This window comes from Cygnus olor, chromosome 12, assembly GCF_009769625.2.
Source record: "Cygnus olor isolate bCygOlo1 chromosome 12, bCygOlo1.pri.v2, whole genome shotgun sequence".
NCBI lineage: Eukaryota > Metazoa > Chordata > Aves > Anseriformes > Anatidae > Cygnus > Cygnus olor.
The window spans coordinates 2084931-2104448 of record NC_049180.1 but is presented as its reverse complement, the minus strand read 5'-3'; the positions used below and the strand labels follow the sequence as shown (position 1 = coordinate 2104448).

The 19518-nt window shown below is 44.8% G+C and overlaps 1 protein-coding gene across 2 annotated transcripts in view; it reads left to right on the top strand.

Annotated features, from left to right (window-relative positions):
• The first annotated feature begins 1965 nt into the window (after positions 1-1965).
• The window catches only part of ZNF469 (zinc finger protein 469), a 228773-nt gene continuing 211220 nt past the window's right edge, over positions 1966-19518 (top strand). Inside the window, exons 1-3 of one of the 2 annotated variants that reach the window (XM_040571504.1) lie at positions 1966-2109; positions 3556-3678; positions 4404-4526. The gene's annotated coding sequence lies outside the window, so the exon portion shown is untranslated. Of the gene's footprint in view, positions 2110-3555; positions 3679-4403; positions 4527-5979; positions 6308-19518 lie in introns of those variants that run through there. The other variant, XM_040571502.1, reaches the window with a different exon arrangement.

Here is a 19518-nt window from a genome sequence, read left to right as displayed (position 1 = left end):
TGGAAGTAGTTCTGCCCATGAAGACTGACCATTCCAGTAGGTCAGCTAGAAATCAGTTCTCATTATGTCTCCTTTTGTTATTCACAGCCTCTGCTGCTTTTAACAGTTTTCTTTTCTTTTTTTTTTTCCCTCCTTTCCTACTTTTGTCTAAAAGGCAGCTATTGAGAATATATGACCACAAGTCTTCAGGAGGACATTCCTTGTAAGGTTAGACTACAATCAGCTGGGTAGTTCAATTCATTTTGTGACCTGTACAATTATATTTTGATGGGTTTGGTTTTGTGTAACAGTGTTTAGGCATGCAGGCTCTGGGGGAAGAGAGCCTCTGGTTACCCTGGTGGTCCCATTGGTTATTTTCAATATTAAGTTCACTCTTGCCAGCACCTCATCATTTATCTTGACGTACTAAAATTCCCAACATGTGGTTGTGGCTGCATGTGCAGTACAGTACCACTGCAATCATCTTTCAGATCTGTTCAGCTTGAATCCCACGTAAAAGAGGGCGCATCCACCTTTTTTTATGGGCTTCTGTGGTCCTAATCTAAAAACTAATCCAAGTGTTATGTTTTGATGGGTTGTAGAACTAGAAAGTGGTCTAAAAAAGTGAAGGATGTGGGTTCTTTTCTTTTTCTTTTTTTTCTTTCTTTTATTCCTTGTTGATTTTACATATTTTGTCTTGCAAAACAAAACTATAAAAATGAGCACCCTTCTGTGACCCAAATAAACTGTAATGCCTTCATTAGGCATATTTTTAGGCGTTTCAGTGTTGACGGTTTGCCTACAAAGCACAGAATGCTGGCCAAGATGTTGTTCTAGTGCTTGTCTCCGTCGTGGAGAACCTGGCATATGTCTGGTATGCTCTGGTGGCTGCTTACTTTATTAGTGGCTTCAGGGAACTGCTCTGGAGTTTCATGTTAGAAAATACAGTGAGAAAACTAATATCTAAAGAAAAAAGAATTACTGTAGAATCTCACTTTGCACAACCTTCTACTGGTAATCAGTTTTCCTTCTGAATTCCTAATTATCTAGGCACTGAAAAATTTGGAGCCATAGCTATAACTCAGCAAAAACTGTTTCCCATTATAAGAAGTAAGATGGTTTCTTTCACCCACTGCAATCCCAGAGCACTTCTGTAAGCCCTGCTGATTTAGATGAGTACTCGACAGTCAAACCTCATTTCCTTGAATGAAGCCAGGAATATGAAAGTCAATCAGTTAGAGTGGTGTTTGGGGTAAACTGAGATTGCTCTTTTATGTGCTGCTACAAACTGACATACTTAATTTCTTTTAATTTCCTTGTTTTTAAAACAAGGTTTGATGTATTTAGAGCTTGTTTTATACCCCATAAAAGTAAGACTAACTGCGCAGCAAGTGGAGGCAGGAGCCAATGGAAGGGTGGCGAGGAGTTGTACAGAGCTGGAATTAAGACAAAGTGGGCAGGATGCGATGGGAAACACACAGGGCAAGGGGTTAACACTTATCCTCCTTCAAAAGGGGCTAGGGGACTTCTAATCGAGTGTTGTTCTGTAGTGTGATAAACTGGACGAAAACCTATTTTTTCCACATCTACAGCTTCCCATGGGAGGTTTCAGTCAAGAGCGTATGTCTCCTTTCTCTGCCTTTTTCACATTTTATTAAACTTAAGTGAATTCTAGTTTTGAAAGCTTTCTCAAGTTTTTTTTTTTATTAAAAACTTGTAAAGTTTATATTTGGCAAAGGAAAAATGTCCTTTAATTATATTTTATAAAAATTTATACTTTGGGCAAAAAATGACATTTTTAGGATTTTTTCATCAGTATGAATATTTTTATTTAACTAGTAGACAGGGAAAAGTTCAGTGCTTCTGCTAGTCCCTCAGGTTAATCTGTGGTTTTGAATGTGTAAGCTTGGGTTGAGCATGAGTTAATATGTGCTATATAATCTTCCAGTAATCATTTTTTTTTCCAGATTTTTCATACTATTTAATGGAAACTTTATCCAGTTCAGAAACAGATTGACAAAAACCTGGATGGAAAGCTAAGTTTAGCCTGACGTCTCTCCATCCTACACTGTGATGCCAGCTGTAAGGACAGTCTGTTCATTGTCCCTCACGGTGCCATGGATATTTATGGTATTTAATTTGAAAACAGTAAAACCCCCTGTTGTCCACACTGATTCTCTGCTTTTCTTAAGGAGTTTTTGGGATTTGTGTTCAAGATGCACTGGGTTTCCTTGCCAAACTGTTCAGTGCATTAAATCAGGATCTGAGAATTAAAGCAAGCCAAATGAAATAAAAGGGACTTTACTCTTTTGTTTTTATCACATGGAAAATAAATCTCCTGTGTGTATATTTAAATTATTTTAATTTTTAATTGCTGAACTATTTATTAAATTTGCCATTGGCTTTCTTGGTAAAGCAGGGAAAAATTGGGAGCTAGCCAACACCATTTGACTAATAAAAAAGGGTACTTCAGCTTGCTTTGTGTGGGTGGGTGGGTATGTATGTGTGAAATATGTCTATATACACATGTATCTATATGGGTATCTTGTTGCTTGAGTTTGCCAGAGGTTGGCTCAGCTCTTACTACTTTAGGGCTAAAAGTTTCCTCTCCCCTCTTTCCACTTTGTTTTGATATGTTTTTTACTTCCCCCACTTCTACAGCTTTTATTTTTAATCTTAAGAAAAAAACGTTCATTTTGCTACGTCGATCATACCAGAGGAGGTTGGCCAGCTACCTTCAATTAAAAAATAATAAATCATACACCCTCAGGCTGCTGGATTCTGTACTGCATTTAACAGAAAAAGCAGTTGTAGACATTAACTTGTGCACAGGGAAGTAGTTCCCTTCCTTGCCTTATTTCACAGTAAAAAGTAAAATTAAAAAAAAAATTATAATAAAAAATATTTTATATATATATGTATGTATATAAAAAAATAAAATTGTCACAGTTAAAAATTGTGACTGCCATTAACTGTTAACATTTTCAGTTTAATAACCAGATTTTCCCCTGCTGTTCCCACGTGATAACAAAGTTAAAAAATTTCCTTTACAAGCACTCAGGTTAATACCCAAGTAGGTGGTACCGTGGGCTGCACAGAGGGCTCTGCTCGAACTTCCAGCCTAGGCTAAACATCAACTAAACTTGCCATTTAGTGCCTTTTTCTCCCCAAATGCCTCCTTCCATCTCTCTGCCCCGTGTCCTAACCCTCCTGGGGCAGCTCTGCTCTAGCGATCGGTGGCGGGGATGATTTAGCCAGACACAAACGAGGCTTCTAAAGCAGAGCGAGTTTTCTTCTGCTTCCTGTCCCTGCGCGTTCGAAACTGTTCTCTCTCGTTGGGGCCATCTGCCTTGCATAATTGCTGTTATTTAACAGCAATTTTATTACTCAATCCTACTTCAACTCTCTTAATCCCCCTGCTCTAATGGGCTCCCTGCTCTCTTCAGCAAAACCAGAAGAAAAACAAAAAAGCCCAAATGTTCATAAAAGAGGAGGTGGGAGGAATCAAGGAACAGCTGAGAAACGAACTGTTTGTTGATTTGGTTTGAATCCCTTCCTCCCTTTTCATTCATCCAGGTTGTCTTTCAGCAGCTAAACGTGCAGCCCAGGGAGGTGGTCCACAGTGAGAAGTCCTTCATTTTTTGAAATACAATATTGACCAAAAAGCCTCCTTTTATCGCAGGAACAGCAGCTTTGGAGGTAGGCAGGGGCAGGGTGGAGGGTAGAAGAAGAGTTACAAGTTCTGGTTTTGTTTTTCTCTCTTTTAATTTTTGTAGTTTGTGTAAGCCTTTTGCCTTGTTTCTTAGCATCTTACTATGCCTTACTTTATTTTTAAATAGCTTGTAAGCATCTGAGGGTAGTCCATCGGTTTTGGGCTCTGCCTGAAATTCTTTTGTGTTTGATTAATTTGATTATTATAATGAAACTTGGAGCTTCTCTAGCACTTTTCTTCTCAGAATTTCAGACATCCAGCAAAAAGAAGAGTGCATCTCCCCACTTTCTACCTCTGACATTTTCATTAATTTTTATGCAGATTTCTTCTGTGACAAAAGTCCTTAGTTTTTGTAGCTCCTTAGTTTTTGTGAAAATCATATTTTTCTTTCTTTTTTTTTGTTTTGTTTTGTTGCTTTTTGTAGAAGATGGAGGGCATTAATCTTTCCTGTCAGAAAATCAACATTTGTAGGAATATTTATGTGTATGAAACTGACCTCTGGGAACGTCTTTGCACAGACTCTCACACTTTTCCACTCTGATTCCTTTCTTTCAGCAAATGTGACTCATTTGGGCCTAACAAAGCCTCCGAGGTAATAAGTGGCTGGGTATTTTGAGGAGGGTTTTCTGTGTGTGGTTTTGCTTTTATTTTGTGTTTACCTGCATCCTTTCTCTGATCAGATTCACTGTATGGAGTTCTCTGTGCTGTGCAGGAATGAACCTGATGGAGAAGCTTGTGCTTGGATTCGAGCTCCCTCACGGCTGCAGACTTTTGGCTCTGATGCCCCCTAAATCTTAGCTGCTTTAATCAGTGCGCAGACTTGGGCAAATAGAGGGTAAGATTTAAAAGCTCTTAATGAGAGTGTTCCTCATGGGAAGAAAACACTGACTAGTGATGAGCTCTTCAGTTTGGGCAGGGAGGGAATTGCAAGAACTATGAGCCAGTCGAATTCAGGTGGGAAATGTGGCAGAGTGTTTGATAATAAGTGTGAAAGAAGATTAATGACTGGAAGAAACTGTCAAGAGAGGTGGATTCCTCATCTTTAGGTGTCTTCTGTTCTTGATGGGCTGCCACTGAGAAGGTGGGCTATCACCAAATGCAGCCACGCGATGCTGTGGCATGCCTAATGACGATAGCGGGAGTACACATTGATCTCCAGAAGCCTGGACTCTGTGATAAGTGTACAAGGGTTATCCCAGGGGATGCCCACGGTTCCTACAGTCTGCAGCGTGACCGTTCTCACAATAATAGATCCACACAGTAAAGGACATAGTCATTAAACCCATTCTCTGGACTCTGAAACCTCAGAGGACATTGCCTGTCTTCTCTCCCAACACACACATGCTATAAAGCACAGCCTAATGATGTCTGAAATATCCTAAAATCAAAAGCCATAAAATTAAAATGTACAAGTTAAAAGTAGAAAAGATTGAGGGCTTTGCTGATGTCCTGGTTTCCTGCAGTGTCTGAAACCTGCAGTGAGAAGATATCCAAACAGTCTTAGGAATGGGAGTTATCTGTTTATAGCCGATGTCTTTGTGAAAAAAAAAAAGAAACAAAACAAAACACAACACTCCTTTTTGAATCTAAATCTGGTGATTAGTTCAAAATTAAACTCAAGAATAAAACACACAAGCCACTCACCAGAGGGTTTTAGTGTCCCTCCAAGCACTAGCACGTGAGCCAGGGTTGCTCAAAACCTTCTTGGCCATCTGAGCTCTGCTGTAGGGTGCTGTTTGTAGTCTTTCTATTGATCTGCACAAATCCTGAATAAGGTGATAGGGAATGGGTAGTGGCAGGCATGCCTGGCTGCAAGAGGTCACAGGGCTGTCTTGTAAGTAGCCTTTGGCTTAGAAATCAGGTGCCAGTGGCAGCTATTTCATTCTGCATAAGTGTCCGTGGCGGGAGGAGCACATATTCTCCTGCCTGCTCCCTAGTTCCCAACATATGAGGGTTGTGCTGGGTTAGATGCAACCAGTAAACCAGAGCTGAGGTAGGTTCTAGTACACAGATGCTTGTTTTTAGCTGACAGCAAATGTCTTACTAATGAACAATGCTTCTGTCCGTAGGTGGTCTGGGAGCCGAGGGAGGAGAGGAGGGCTGATAAAGATCATAAGAAAAAGAATTCAAGACAAAAACAATTAAAAAATAAAAAACAAAACAACAACAACAAAAAAACTTGAAATACCCTGTCCTTTGGGATCAATTTCTAAGGGTCCGTAGTTAAAAAGACCATAATTAAAAAGCGTTTTCTTATAGTGCACAGTTAAAAATCAGGGAGCATCTAAGAAAATGTGTTTTCTTCTCTTAAAATGCAGCCTGCCCACTTTTTCCCTCTCTGCTGTTGTGGAACCTAAGAGGTTTTTTGTGGATGTTTACTAGACACTTCCAGCAGAAGGAGAGTTAAGTATATGAGAAGGGGGTGGAGAGGGAATCCCAGCTTGGAACTTGAGACTTTCCAGCTGAGAAAGAAAGATTCAGAGATGCAGACGTAATCATACAGCACTGCAATCAACTCCTGTGTCAAAAGAAGTCAGGAAAAGCACATAAATAACTCCACAGCCACATTTAATATAGTGCAGGACATATATCAATAATGCCATCACTTCCTCCAGGGTGAGTATAGAAAAGCTTCCTGTCTAAATGCTTGCAGAATGGTTGAAATACTTTGAAATGGCTTGGTGTAAGCTTCAGAAATTGAGGTAGCATTGAATTCAGATTATTTGGTACCAGATCAAGTAGATGCTCTTTATCTTAATGCAAGTTTTAGGTTTCTTTGCAAATAGTCTCAAGAAATAAACTGTGGCTGCCTGAAGCATAATCTATATTGTTTCCTGCCGTAAATTCAAAACTCCAAATGAACTGCCAAGGACTGAAAAGCACACTCATTTAGAAAGAATGCAAATTTGTCTGTTCTTTAATATACAAATTAGGACATTTCTGTTTTCATGGCTTAACTCCTTCCAGCTAATTGTTTGAGTCGCTCTAGTTATCTGCCTGTTTCAGTGCAATGGACTGAACATATTCAGGTAATCCACGTGTCTGGGGTTGGCTTTCTTGAAGCTGTCACTTTAAGGCTTTGAAGCGTCCTCAGAAAGTCTGGTGTAGCTCTACATTTTTATTTGCTGCCTGTGTAATGTACAACAGCTTCTGTAAGGACTGCAGGGTGTTTGTGGTCAGTCTGCTGGCCCGAAGGGTCCAAATTCTTTTAATTGATACAGACAGAATAAAGGATGGAAGAGGAAAGAGGCGCTCCTGCTTTGGTTCTCAACAGGGTGCCTTCTCCTCTGTTAGGTGGTTGGTGATGTTAGAGATGGTGTGTGATTTATTGCATTATTAATATTATTATTGCCAGTCTTTATGGAATGGTTCTTGGTTAATGCGCTCCAGTTCATAAACAGTTTCATGCTGGGCTTTGTGTGTATGTGTTTGTAGAAAGCCTGTTTTCCATTACAAAACTGGGAGATAAACTAAGATGACAGTCACATTTTCCTAACATAAATTTCTCAGTCCTCCTTGGAAACCATAAATTTCAGCAGCATGTCTCTGTGCTCCAGACATCAAAAAGCCACATTCAGGCAGGCGGATTTACAAGCCCTCTGTTTTCCAAGTCAAGTCCTTTGCATAAGAAAAGATACGCATCCAAATGATAACAGAAAGCTGGGAAGGGAAGGAGAGCTGAAGGAGGAAGCTGCACAAAGTGGGAGAGGAAGGAAAATCTCCTGGGAGGACTTGTCTCAGCTGATACAACTCAGGTGGTGGAGAGATTTTCCTTCTATTTCTGGCCAATAAACATCTTTTTGTTTTCCTGTTTTTATACTAAGTGTTTTCAGCCGTAACTATTCAACCTTTTCTTCCTCACAGCTCAAACTCTTGTCCAAGTTGTTATCTCATCATGTCTCGATTAATGCAACATCCTTTTCTCTTGGCTTTGATGAACACTGACTTTTGCTCAAATCCTATCCATTCAGAAAACTTCCTCTAGTTTGGCTTTTTCTTCCCTATCACATCAAATACTTGTCTGTGCTTTTGCGGTCCTTCTTGGCCTGTCCTCAAGGAGGGATTTCTGTTTTTAAACATATGAACCACCTACCGTGGCCAAAATCTCTATCACACGTTGAGCGTGCTAGTTCTACGGCACCAAGGTATGCGTGGCACAGGTCTTGGTTTTGACTTTACTGGTGAAAGGGACTGTGCCAATGCCCTCTCCAGAGGCATCTCTCAGCATAGAAGGACTGAAGCCTTGCCTTTTCAGGCAAGGATGAGCATCCTTTGTTCCCTGGGACAGCTTTTTGTACAGTAGCACTCTCAGGCTGCTAATTTGAGCAGCTGAAGTAGGGCAGCATTGTTTGCACATTGTCATTCCAGGAAATCCTTGACTCTCCTCCTCGTCTGTTGTGGCAGCTGGGTACCTCTAGCCAAGCTCTGCTCTGCCTGATATCTTTTCGTTATTTCCAGTACTTGGAATTTAGCTTCAGCCTAGCAGCTCCATCTCTTTCCAAAGTGAATTGGAGCTTCTGTCATGCTTTTTCTGCAGATTTTCCCCAGATGTAAGCATCAGCTCTGTAGACTTTGGAACTCTCCTGGATACACCAACAAAAATATGTTGTATTTTCCAGTGAAACACCTCTGGTGCTGAACTCAACCCAAGTGACAGGCTGAGGAAAGTGTCTCAAAGAGAGTGTTGAATACCCACAAACATGCACTTTATTTTTCTAGGGGCACCTGCCAGAACACTGCTGATGCATCAAGCACAGAAATACATTTGGCATCAGACATCTCTATAAAAATCCTTCTTTGTAGCTAATGGAAAATGTGCCTTTTTAACGTATTCTTGTAATTTTTTGTGTATGCGTATTTTTTCTTGCAGTAACCTGTGAGTATAACAAATCTGTTGATTCTTTTCCTCGCTCTGTGGTTCCCCAAATGGTGAATGCTTCCAACCTCCCAGTTTCTGAGTTAAGGTGACAGTAACTTTCTTCTTCATTCTGCACTTTTAGGAGCCTTTCTATCTACCCAGGACAATACGGTTCATGCAGTAGTGCCTGCTGATTACATTTCTTTGCACATTTTCACTCACCGTGGCGTTAGTTCATAATAACTTTCATGTTTGCCAGTTCCAGCTGCCATTAGTAAGATCAAGCTTTCTGCACCAATCTGTGAGTTTTACCCAGTTACTTTCTGCTGAGTGCTTCTGTTGCTCTTCCTGGCTCCCTACTTTGTGCACCTCTGCTTTTCAGTTAATGTGTCCCCTTTTCTTCTCCATTCCTGTGTCTCCCGTTGCAGCACTGTCTCGTTTCTATGAAGCCTTCACTGAGCTAACACTATTGTCTGCTACTATGGTCAACTTATATTTGATTCATTTGTAATGGGTTTCAGCTCTGGTGAGGCTTTTTGCCTTGTTTTTTTCTCTTTTACTCTTGGTCTCACAATTGTTCAGCAGTTGCTCAGAGCCAGGGCACTAAAAACAAAGCAAAAAACAAACGAACAAAAAAAAATCAACACCCCCAACCAAAGACTGATCGAAGGTATCAAGGCCATGCATGCTGCCTTGCATTTGCAGTGCTTATGGCAAGTTCTATAAATCTGCTTCCAGCTACTCAGTGTTGTTTAGCAGAGGCCTTCTTCTAGCACACCGACCCACTCCAACTCGTCTGTGCACGACCTTCTCAAAGCATGGCTGACGGAGGGAGCAGCTGTGGACAGCTGCTGGGCTTTGGTAGGGATCACAGACACCCCTGGAATCCTATGCATTTTTGTAGGGAAAGCCCAGAGCTCCTTTAGCTGCCTTTAATGAAGTTTAGTTTTATAGGTAATGAGTCCCTTTGCAAGCAGGCTGTAGCCGAGGGGTTTCTTGAGAGTCCAGGAAGTATTTCCGTGCTTGGCTCCTTTTTGGCGTGCATTAGCAGCTGTCTTCCCTTTCCCTCACTGATGTTTTCTTGGATCCAGGGAAGCAATAATCCTCTAGGCAAGTCAGCCATAGGACGAAAAGAACGTGGAAGTAGCGGGCTGGAGCTGTGCTGATTGCGGAAGGGACACAAGGCTTGGGATAAAAGGCAGTCATCCATAATGCCCACGCAAGCCCCCGTGGGAGAAGCCTAGATTCGGAATAGTGTAGTCACCATTGCTCTGCAACGATTCAGCGTGTCCTGGCTGTCATCCTTGCCTGGGTTAATAATTCTTTGGGGATTTACATCAAGCAGAGTCTGCCCTGTGACAGATGAACTCTCCGTTTATACAGTCTTATAGATCCCAGAGGGGGAACCGGCAATCTGCACCACATTGGAGTGTATGAAATAAAGAATCCTGTAGTATGTAAACATACACAGATTTTCCCTTTCAACTGTGATTTTACTTCTTAAGATTTGCCATAAATAAGGTCAGTTTCTAAGTGATAATAATAATAAGAAAACCTGACAGTAGTTTTACATTGTGGGTGATGTCTGCCCAGTTAGTCTGAGCTCTTGTCCTCATGTGTCTGGAAAATTTCTATTTATATATCACACACAGAGGCTTTTCCATTTTCAAGGTGGGGATTCACTGAAGGCCTGATCTGGGTCATAATGAAAACTGCTGGGATAGACTGACTCATTCTCCTGCAACAGCTAACATACATAAACTTTCTATTTCTTTTGCACTTGTTGCTACCTCTTTTTATCCTGCGTCTTAAATTCACTTGTTTTTATGGCAGGAAGATGAAGCCAAGACCAACTAAAGTCATTCAACTCCTCCCAGTATTTTAAGCCCAGTCCTTTAGCTGCTTGAAGCAAGATCTCACCATGTGCAGTTTTCAGCTGGACGAGAGGCTAAATGCAGATCTCGTATTTCGTTGTCCAATACTATCATTATATGGCTATTGCGTCTGTTCTCATCATTAATAGATAATCTAAGCCCTTCTAGGTTTTATCTAGTCCATTCTCTCAGTAGTATAGAGTTGCTTCCTGCAATCCACTTTCAAATTTTTCCTTTGATTTAGGTTCATGTGTTCCCAGAAATGAGTCTTCCACTTCAAGCTATGCAAACAGCCACTCAGTTAAACAGCTGACTGAATTCAGCTGAGTTCCCTTTATTTTCCTTCTATGATCCTGGTTTATACATGAATAAAATAGGGTCTTGCAGATATATATTGTTGTAATTCATCAACACCGCAGTTTGGATTTCTGCTAGTGCTGAAGATCTTTTTCCATCGCGAACGCCAACACGCCTTTGGCAGGACATCAGACACGCACAGCTGTCCTGCGGAGACTTGTCCTTCCCAGAGTTCACAGGACTGATGTCTGCCTTCGTCACCTTCACGAAGCACGGAATTCCCCCTGCTCTGCGTCATCACACCACTGTGAGTGTGCAGTGTGAGGACCACTGAAAGCCCTGACCCCTTCACATGCAGCACAGTTCCCAGCCCTTCTGTCCTGTTTCTCCTCTCCAGCATTTGGGGTGTACCCCGTGAGGCTCTTGGCCACACGAAGGTGCAGTGCTTACAGCCACGTGAATGTTGGTGTCCTCTGGTGTAAGTCTTGTCACTGGTTCCAGTTCAGGCTCGAGTGTCATCAGAAAAGAGATGGTGATGGAGGGACCAAATTTGGGATCTCCTTTCTGCCATGGGGATAGCTCTTACCCTGGCTGATAGGTAGGAGAACAGAATCGCAGGTGTGGATAGCTTAAAGCCTGAATCTCAGAGATGCTGCACATCTCCCCTTCCTGTCCTGTGCAGCCTGGGCACAGAGCAGAGTCCACATCAGAGAAGCGCATCACACGTGCACTAGTGCATCTCAGTCGTGCTTTGCAGCGTGGGGTTTTTGAAACGAATTTTTACTCCAAGAACAGCTGAAATTCTGATAATCCAGAGTGGATGTGCCAAAGTTCTCATATTCACAGTGCTTTTAGGACCAGTGGGCAGTGTGAGAGTTTTCTGATAACTGCAGGACGCAGCGGTGAGGACCACCACGTGTAGGCAGCTGCCGCTTCATCACAGAGAGCCTGGAAGGAGCTGGGTTTGCCACGGGTGGCTTTTTCTTTTCCTAGAAGGAGCCTAACAAGTTACTGCCAGACTGAAACCAAAGCAGAAAGCCTGGGGCAGGGAGAGCTGGTTTCTTTTAGTTTTTGGAGCTTTGTTTGGGAGCCGTGGCGAGGGGAAGTGCTTTTGGGTAAAAGAGAGGCAGGGTGGCCGTGCTCCCTGCAGTGACCGTCTGCTTTCATTTGGGAGCCAGGTTGGAGCTGTGCTTCACCCACACCACCACAGCCAGCCAAAAACAAACCTCTACTGGGTTAGCTGGAGCTTGCACTGTGTAACTGGGAAAGGGGCTCAAGCTGCGGGACATGGCACTGTTTGCAGGTCAAATACTGTGACCCACGCTTTTAACCATGAAGTAACTGTGTTGGTACTAGTGAATTGCTAGGGAGAAAACCAACTTCTTCATACCAATGGGATGGTAGTGCTGTTCCTCCAAGCCGGAGTCCTCCCCTTTCTTCCCCTGGTGTTGCTTTGTGGTGTATTTACCTTCGGAAACTCCTGAAGTAGTTCTGAGCCAGGGGATTTGCTGCTGTTACTGTGGCTGGGCTTTAGCTGCTGGGTAGTTCCTGCACGAACACTGGCTTTCACCCCCAGCCTGACTTCCATGAGATCACAGCGATTATGGAGGTCCCCAGATCTGTCCAACAGCACCAGAGAAGAGCTTTCTGCACTGTCTGTGTTGTCCTTTCAAAGCTGCTGCTCTCTAGATTTGGTTGCTGGACTCGCATTCGCTTGCTCACAGGCGTGTGCACACGTGCATGGTCTGGGCAGGCATCTGAGGAGCACGAGCCACCTGGTGGGGCTTATAGGAGCTTGAGAGGGTTGTCACCTATAGAAATGTTTCTTGCCTGTGAGCAATTTTATTTGGTTTCTTCTCTAAAAGCGTGGGAGAGCCGAGTTCCTCCTTACCTTTGCAGCATGCATGCTTTGACGACTTGCTTCCACCCAGAAGCCAGATCCGACACCCACTCTTTGCTTGGTTCGCTTCCTTGCTATTTATGAGGTGTTGTGCACCTTCCCCTGCTGCTCTGCCTCCAAGATCCGCGTGGGAGCGACGCCTGCTCCCTTGCACTCAGGCTGTGACTCAGGGCTCCCGAGTCTTGTTTACACCACGGAGCTCGGCGGCGATCGTATCGAGGCTGGACTGCGACCTCGCTTAAGGAACTGTCTGGTTCTTGTGGCTGCCAAGTGCTGCGGAGCAGCTCTTGCTGCGGAAGGCGTATATATCATGGTAGGGTCTGACCTTTGCAGTCTTCTGTTAAGAAGAGGGAGACAAAAAAAGCAAGCAAGAAAGCAGAGCAAACAAAACAAGGAACAGCTTTTGAAGTGCCAGAAGCAAAAGTCATTTGTGATAACAGTTTGGTTTTTTATATATATTTTTAAGCCACTAACTTTCATTTTTCTGTGGAAAGAACAAGCTGCTGGATAAGGAAAAGAGGCTAAACTTGTGCTTAGACATAAATAATCTTGTTAATCAGCAATGCAGGGAAAGGAGACAGAAAACCATGTGACAATTGAGCTGAAGTTCGGTCAAATCCCTCTTTGTTTGAAACATTTTGCCTGATTTTGCAGAGAGCTGCCTCCAAACCAGAACCTAATGGAAGTTCGGTATTATTAAAATAATTCATTTTTTAAACCTCAGCAGAATTTGTTTGGATTGTTAATTTCCTCGAGGCCTCAGGCCCCTGTATATGTTGAAGTAGATAAAATTCATGGGTTAGCACACAAGGTATCCAATTGCATGGTCTCTCAGGGCTAGGAAATCATTTTACAACCGTGCCTAATAGTCCTAGCACATAGAAATGATTATTGGCGATTACACAGGAAAAAAGTAAGCGATCAGAGCAGATGCCACACAGCAATGTGCGTGCTGAATGGAAAGGAAAATGGATCGTAGGGTCAGGAGATACAGGCTCGGCACCGATTTTGCCATTTTTTTTCATTTTGTCCCTGGATGAAGTCACACTGCAGGCTAAATGGCATTTCTTTCAGCAGAGGTTGGTAGGAGTAACGGCTTGCAGTTACCAGGACGGAGGAGTTGTACGTGCCTTTTGTCCAGTTCTTCTCCAGCTTTCTCGGAGCCTTGGTAGGATGGAAACCAGTTCGTGTTTAGCTCACACTGGGGCACCTCGGGCTGAGCTCTCGGGGCTCAACCTTCACTTCTTGAGCAAAAGAAGCTCTGCAGGTGGCAGTTTCTGTTGTTCCTGTTTATGCTCTCCAAACACTGGATGCGGTGACCCTGCTTCTCGTCTACCCCTGAGGTTGTGGCAAGAGGTTTCCATGGCAAGAGGTTTTCATGGCAAGCCATGCTTCGTGTAAAGATTTGTGTGTTAGTGTGTCAATACACAGCAAGAGCAAGCAGCAACGTGGGCTAGCTCTCTGCCCTCCACAGCATTCAGTGGATTTTGTTTTTCATAATCTTTATAAGCACAGAAAATAAAGGAACAGACTTCTTTTACGACTAAATAATACTTAGTTTTGTCCTGGCAGTCTCCTGCACTTCTAGCCCTGGCTTTTCCTGGCTGCTCTCTCAGTACGCCCCCAGCAGAGCTTTCTGTTTTCCCAAAGTGCACCCTGACTGCACTGTACGTTTACATATAGCCTTTGTCACGAAGGCTGTGTTTGGCAGCAGATCCCCCCGCCGTCGGCTGCCAGCACCCCGGGCTCAGTGCTGTGACAGCCGAGGGTCTCGCCCCCAGCTGGGCTTCTTGCCTTCTCCCTCTCTCTTACCTTAACAGAGCCATAGTCATCATGGTAAATAAACAGCTTGCTCCTTTCCAGCTGCTTCGGTGGCCTCAGGCCAGAAAACAAGGCAGCGAGAGCCCACCCCATTTAATGTCTCGTGCTGCCACTGTGGTCTGTCCTGGGACCCTGCCTCAAAAGGTCGGCAAGGGAGAAAGGCAAGTGGCACGTGGGAGGAGGAGGAGAGGGATGGAGGACTTGGGAGAGCCCATCATTGCCTCCCGAGGAAATTTAGTTAACAGCAGTTATTTCCTGAGGATGCAGGGACCTTATGCTTAGCTGGACACAGAGCAAATCCTTCCCTTTCTTCCCTACAGAAAGGGAGGGAAGCCGCACAGCATCCTTTTCCAGACGGCAGCAAAGCGCCTGCGGTGATTTTCACTTTACTGAGAGGGTGACCAGATTTAGTAAATAAAGCAGAAGGTGTGAAACTGGGACTAACCCACAAGTGCTCGTGGAGGAACGTGTTTCCTGTTACAGCCCAGGGACCGAGAATGGCTCAGGAGGGGGAATTAAGGAAAATCACATATCTAGAGCAAAATGCCCCTTCGGAAGGATTGTGGGGGACTGTTGGGACAGCTCCTGAGTTCTGGGTCTGTCCCCATCCACGTGGGGACATTTTGCCCTAGTCCTAGCAACACCCATGTGCTTCCTCTGACACGGATATGTAAGTTTAGACTGAGACAGTGAGCAATGAATCCCATCTCTGTGCTCACTGTGCTCCTGTTATGCTTCTCATGGGGACAATTAGGTTCTCAAGTGTGGCTGATCGTGGTACGTCAGGCTGAAGGGTTTATTTTTGCTGGACAGGTTCTTTGGCAGACGTTTTCCTAACCCAGAGTGCTCCTACATGTATGCCTCAAAGCACCTCGGGTAGGTTACATATCCTGGGTAGATGAGAATGCGGACAGCATAGATTTTTTATTTTTTTTTAATATATCATCTGCTTTGTAGTATAGATTTATTTTCACCAGGTTTTATGAGTTTCTTTGGGGTTTTAGATAAACAGGACATAAGCCCAAAATGACCATCTGTAGTATCTCAGTCTGCAAAATGTTCCTTGACATGGAAACTCGGGGGGGGGGCAGGTGTGGCTGCACCTTTCTGCCTTGTACAGAGAGGTTTTCCTTACAAATTTAATCTGGGGTTTCAGAGAAATGCTGAACACCTGCAGAGCCGTACACGGAGTCCTCCTGGTCCGTTCCCTGCATCACTCGGAGACTCCTTAGCCACGTCCACAAGAGCACGAAGTTCGCATCCTCTCTCACGTGCTCTCATACCCTGGAGACACGTAATGCTGGTGTGGATTTTCTGTACGGAGCTTTGGGTCAGTCTGCCAGCAGCCGGCTTTCAGGTGTTTACGGGCTGCTGTCACGGGGTCTCGGGAAGTAACCGGGAAAAGCAAACCTCTCCCGTGCTCCACAGCAATCCACAGATGGGACGTTTCGAAAAGGAATGGTATTTTCCCTGGAAAACATTCTTGTTTTGACAAATGCAAAAAGATGAAAACCAGTCGCGTGTAGATAATCGAGCGCATGCACATGTGATTTATTAAAGGAGTTTTGTGTGCTCACCAAACTCTGGGCACCTGTCTGTGCGTCTGATCTTGTAAGATGGGACACATCTTGAAAACAATGGCTCAGGAAAAGTCCCGTAGAATTTAATAGAAATCAACTGTTTCCAATTGTTTCTTAACCGCTTTTATTTATTTTATTTTCACTTCTGAGGCGGAGCTATGTCCAGAAAAAGCACGTTGTCACAAAAGCTGATTCCAGTCGTCCTCACCAAGCAGTTTTGCTCTCCCCCTAGAGAACAGGTTTTGTTCACAAGTGAGCGATCTGCAGGGAGGCCTGCACTCTGAACCCCCGGTAGTTCAAGATCAGGCGATTTTGTCACGTCCTTCTGAGAAAACTTTTGGAAGTGCACCAGCCTGTGAAATCACCTGCTAGAGAATAACCATCACCTGCACGTGAGCGTTCGCAGGGATAGGCAGGGACGTTTCAGAAAGCAAGGTAAGCAGATGAGTCTCTTTTATTTCTTACCCCTCCATAGTTCTAGATGGAAGATGAGCATTTGTTTGATTGCGTCTCGGAAGACAAGTAATTGGTGCCTTACAAATGGTTGTTGCAATTCGCATGGATTGGCCCTACCATAAATTAAGGATCAAACAGAAACACCAGTGAAAGCTTGCGGGGAACTGGCTGTTAATTCTTCTCCTGCTGCTGTTTCGCATTAGGCCCCTTGTGTTTAACAATGGTGCATCTAATAGTGCCAGCTTTCTGCTCGAAGAGGAACGAGTTAATTTGCCGAGTCCCTTCAGAGTGTCCAGCTTTCCTTACACGCTAGGGCTATATCCAGGTATCAGCAGCCCACGTTTTGTTTGCTATTTGATGGAAACAATTGTATAAAATGCAATGCAAAAAAGAAAATAAAAATGCAAATTATGAGGTGAGGGGAAAAAATCCAACCCCCTTTGCTGTGGCTCTGGGAACTCCCAGTGTTTCTGTTCCCAGCGTGTGCGGACCAAAAAGTGAGAACAAGCAGAAATGGAAAATGGGAATCAGTTGGTGGTGGCAGGGAAGCCATCTGAAGGCAAGTTCCCTGCCTCGTGTCCCCGTCCCATCCTGTGCTCCATCCGTCCCTCCAGTCTTCTGCAACATCTCATGCTTCAGGGTAGGAAAAGCATCAGAAGTCAGGGAATGGTGAGAACAGAATTAAATTCTAATTTGCTGTCAGCATTTTAGTAATCCCAGATTCTGTTAATAATACAGGAGTTACATTCCTCTGAAGAACAGAACTACTAAAATTCCCTTTCTAAAATTAATAATGCTTGTACAGGGGGTTAAACCTCCTCCCAGGTGCTATTCCAAAAAATAGTAGTGATTTGAACTCCAATAATTTTGGTCTGCAAGACCAAAACAGACTTGAAGCTTGTACAGGTCTATTTTCTTCAGTGTGCACAGCCCTCTCACCCCCTTAAAATCACACTTCAATCATTTTGAAGGAAACCTTGGGCCTTGTTTCAGAGCTAATCGCACAAAAATGCTTATTCAACCGCTGTGTTCGAAACAAACTGAAGTTTCACGCAAAAAATGTCAGGTCCTCGACAAACGCGATGAGCGGATGAGGTTTTATCAGCCGGGTCTCGTGGTGCTGGGGCTGGCTGTGGGCTTCGCGCCTCGGGCTCTGTGGTTCGTGGCAGTAGCAAGAGCGGGAGCGGCAGCCCCGTTGTGGGTGCCCGTCCTCCCTCGCTGAGTTACGGGAAGCTCTCCTGCGGTTTTAGCAAAGTAACGTCAAGTTGGTAGCACAGTTGGCCTGGTGCTGTTCACCAGGGGCTGGCGACGCGCACATGTGCTCACCAGCTGGCTGCCTTCGTGGGTGTCAGAAGAGAAGAGGGGTCCTAGCGCGTTATGTCACCCTTTACTGTCTCCTTATGAAGGTTTTACATATCAGGGCCACGGTAGCATCGTGGAGTCTGTCATCAGCTGGACAAAGGGCAGCTTTTGACAAGCAAGTCTCTGGTTCGCTTGGTTTTGGGTTTTTTTCTTGGTGATGGTTTTGCTTGCAACCGAAGGCTCCGTCCTGGGACGTAGGAAGCAGGCGTGCAGACTCAGGATTTCCCCGGGGGAGAGTTTTCTCTATCTCTGAGAATATTGTTTAAGGTTGGGCTGAAGGAAATGTAAGGAGATGAGCTGCCCCTCCTAGAATTATTATCTGCAGGTTAATACAAAGCCATAAAAGAAATTACAGCCTGCTCTTCCAGCTGGTTACATCTGTGTGGTCTGCTCCGCTGCAGAGTTGCTTCTTTGGAAGTTCTCCCTGGCTCTCAGAGGGCCAAGGAGGATGTGTTGGAGGGTTTGATCACCCGCTTCTCTCTTCTAGAGACCCTTGTTAAAATTTGGCCCAAGCCACAGAGGTTTTTACCCATGCAGCTGGGCAGCTTGGCACAGCGGGGCCACGGGGGCTGGATTCAAGGATCTTGGGATCCCAGGCGAGGGGAGGTGGCAGCAGTGGCCGTGTCGGGATGGCGGCACCATGTCCAAGCTCCGGCAGAGCCGTGAGGTCCCCAGGAGGGTCTGGCAGAGCCACAGGGTCCCCAGGAGGGGACCACCACCGACCACGGCGCCCTGGTGCCGCGCCGCAGCGGAGGTGAGCGGCTGCGTGCAGCCGGCGGGCTGGCGAGGCTCGCGTTTGGTGCTGTGCAGGCACCGCCTTTGCCCATTCGCTGAAAAACAAACAAAGAACCAACAAAAACAAGGAAAAGCGGGGGGCTAGAGTTGAAGTTTTGGCTTTAGCCCAGGCTAATGGATATTCAGCTCTGGCCCAGAGACTCTGAGATTAGCAGATATTTGTTTTCCTCGGGGATTGAGGAAATCTCCAGATTGGCTTTGACAAAGGCTGGTTTTTCCCCTGTCTTGTGACAGGGGTTCATCCTGTGGACACACGTTAGCAAGAAGCAGATGATAAATTAATCTCCTCTTGAGATTTCTACTTTTTTTTTTTTTTTTTTCCTTTCACACAATGGCACCAAGGCCTTCCAAAGGGAGTTTATAGTTGGCTGTGGGCTTCCAAACGAAAACGACTCCGTGATGCGGAGTTAATCAGAGACAGCTGTTACCCGCAGCGCTGGCGGCCTCACCTCTTTAGCGTGAGATTAAAAATCATTAATAACAATCAGCGGGGAGCCGCGGAGGACGCTGGTGAGTTTCCGCCCTGCGGGAGCCGCGCTCACCCGAGGGCGCGGGGCAGGCTCGAGGCACTGGGCGCCGGTGGCCAGGCTGGGCCACCGAGGCTCCACCAGTGGCTCCTAGGGGTGGGTGTGAGCACTCACGGCCTTGGGGCGCTGCACTGCAGCAGTTTTTTGGGGAAATGCAAATGAGGAAGTGAGCGCGGAGCTCCACACGGGGCTGGTCTTGGCTTTGGGTTTTGTTTTCTTACCCAGAGCGATCTGGATTTGAGCAACACAACTGGCAGGCAAGTGAGTCTTCTCCCTCCGTTTCAGTTCTCTGTGCGTTTTTGTATCAACCTCCTTCAGTTGGTCCCAGCAGAACAAAAGGAGGTTTATTAATTCTGT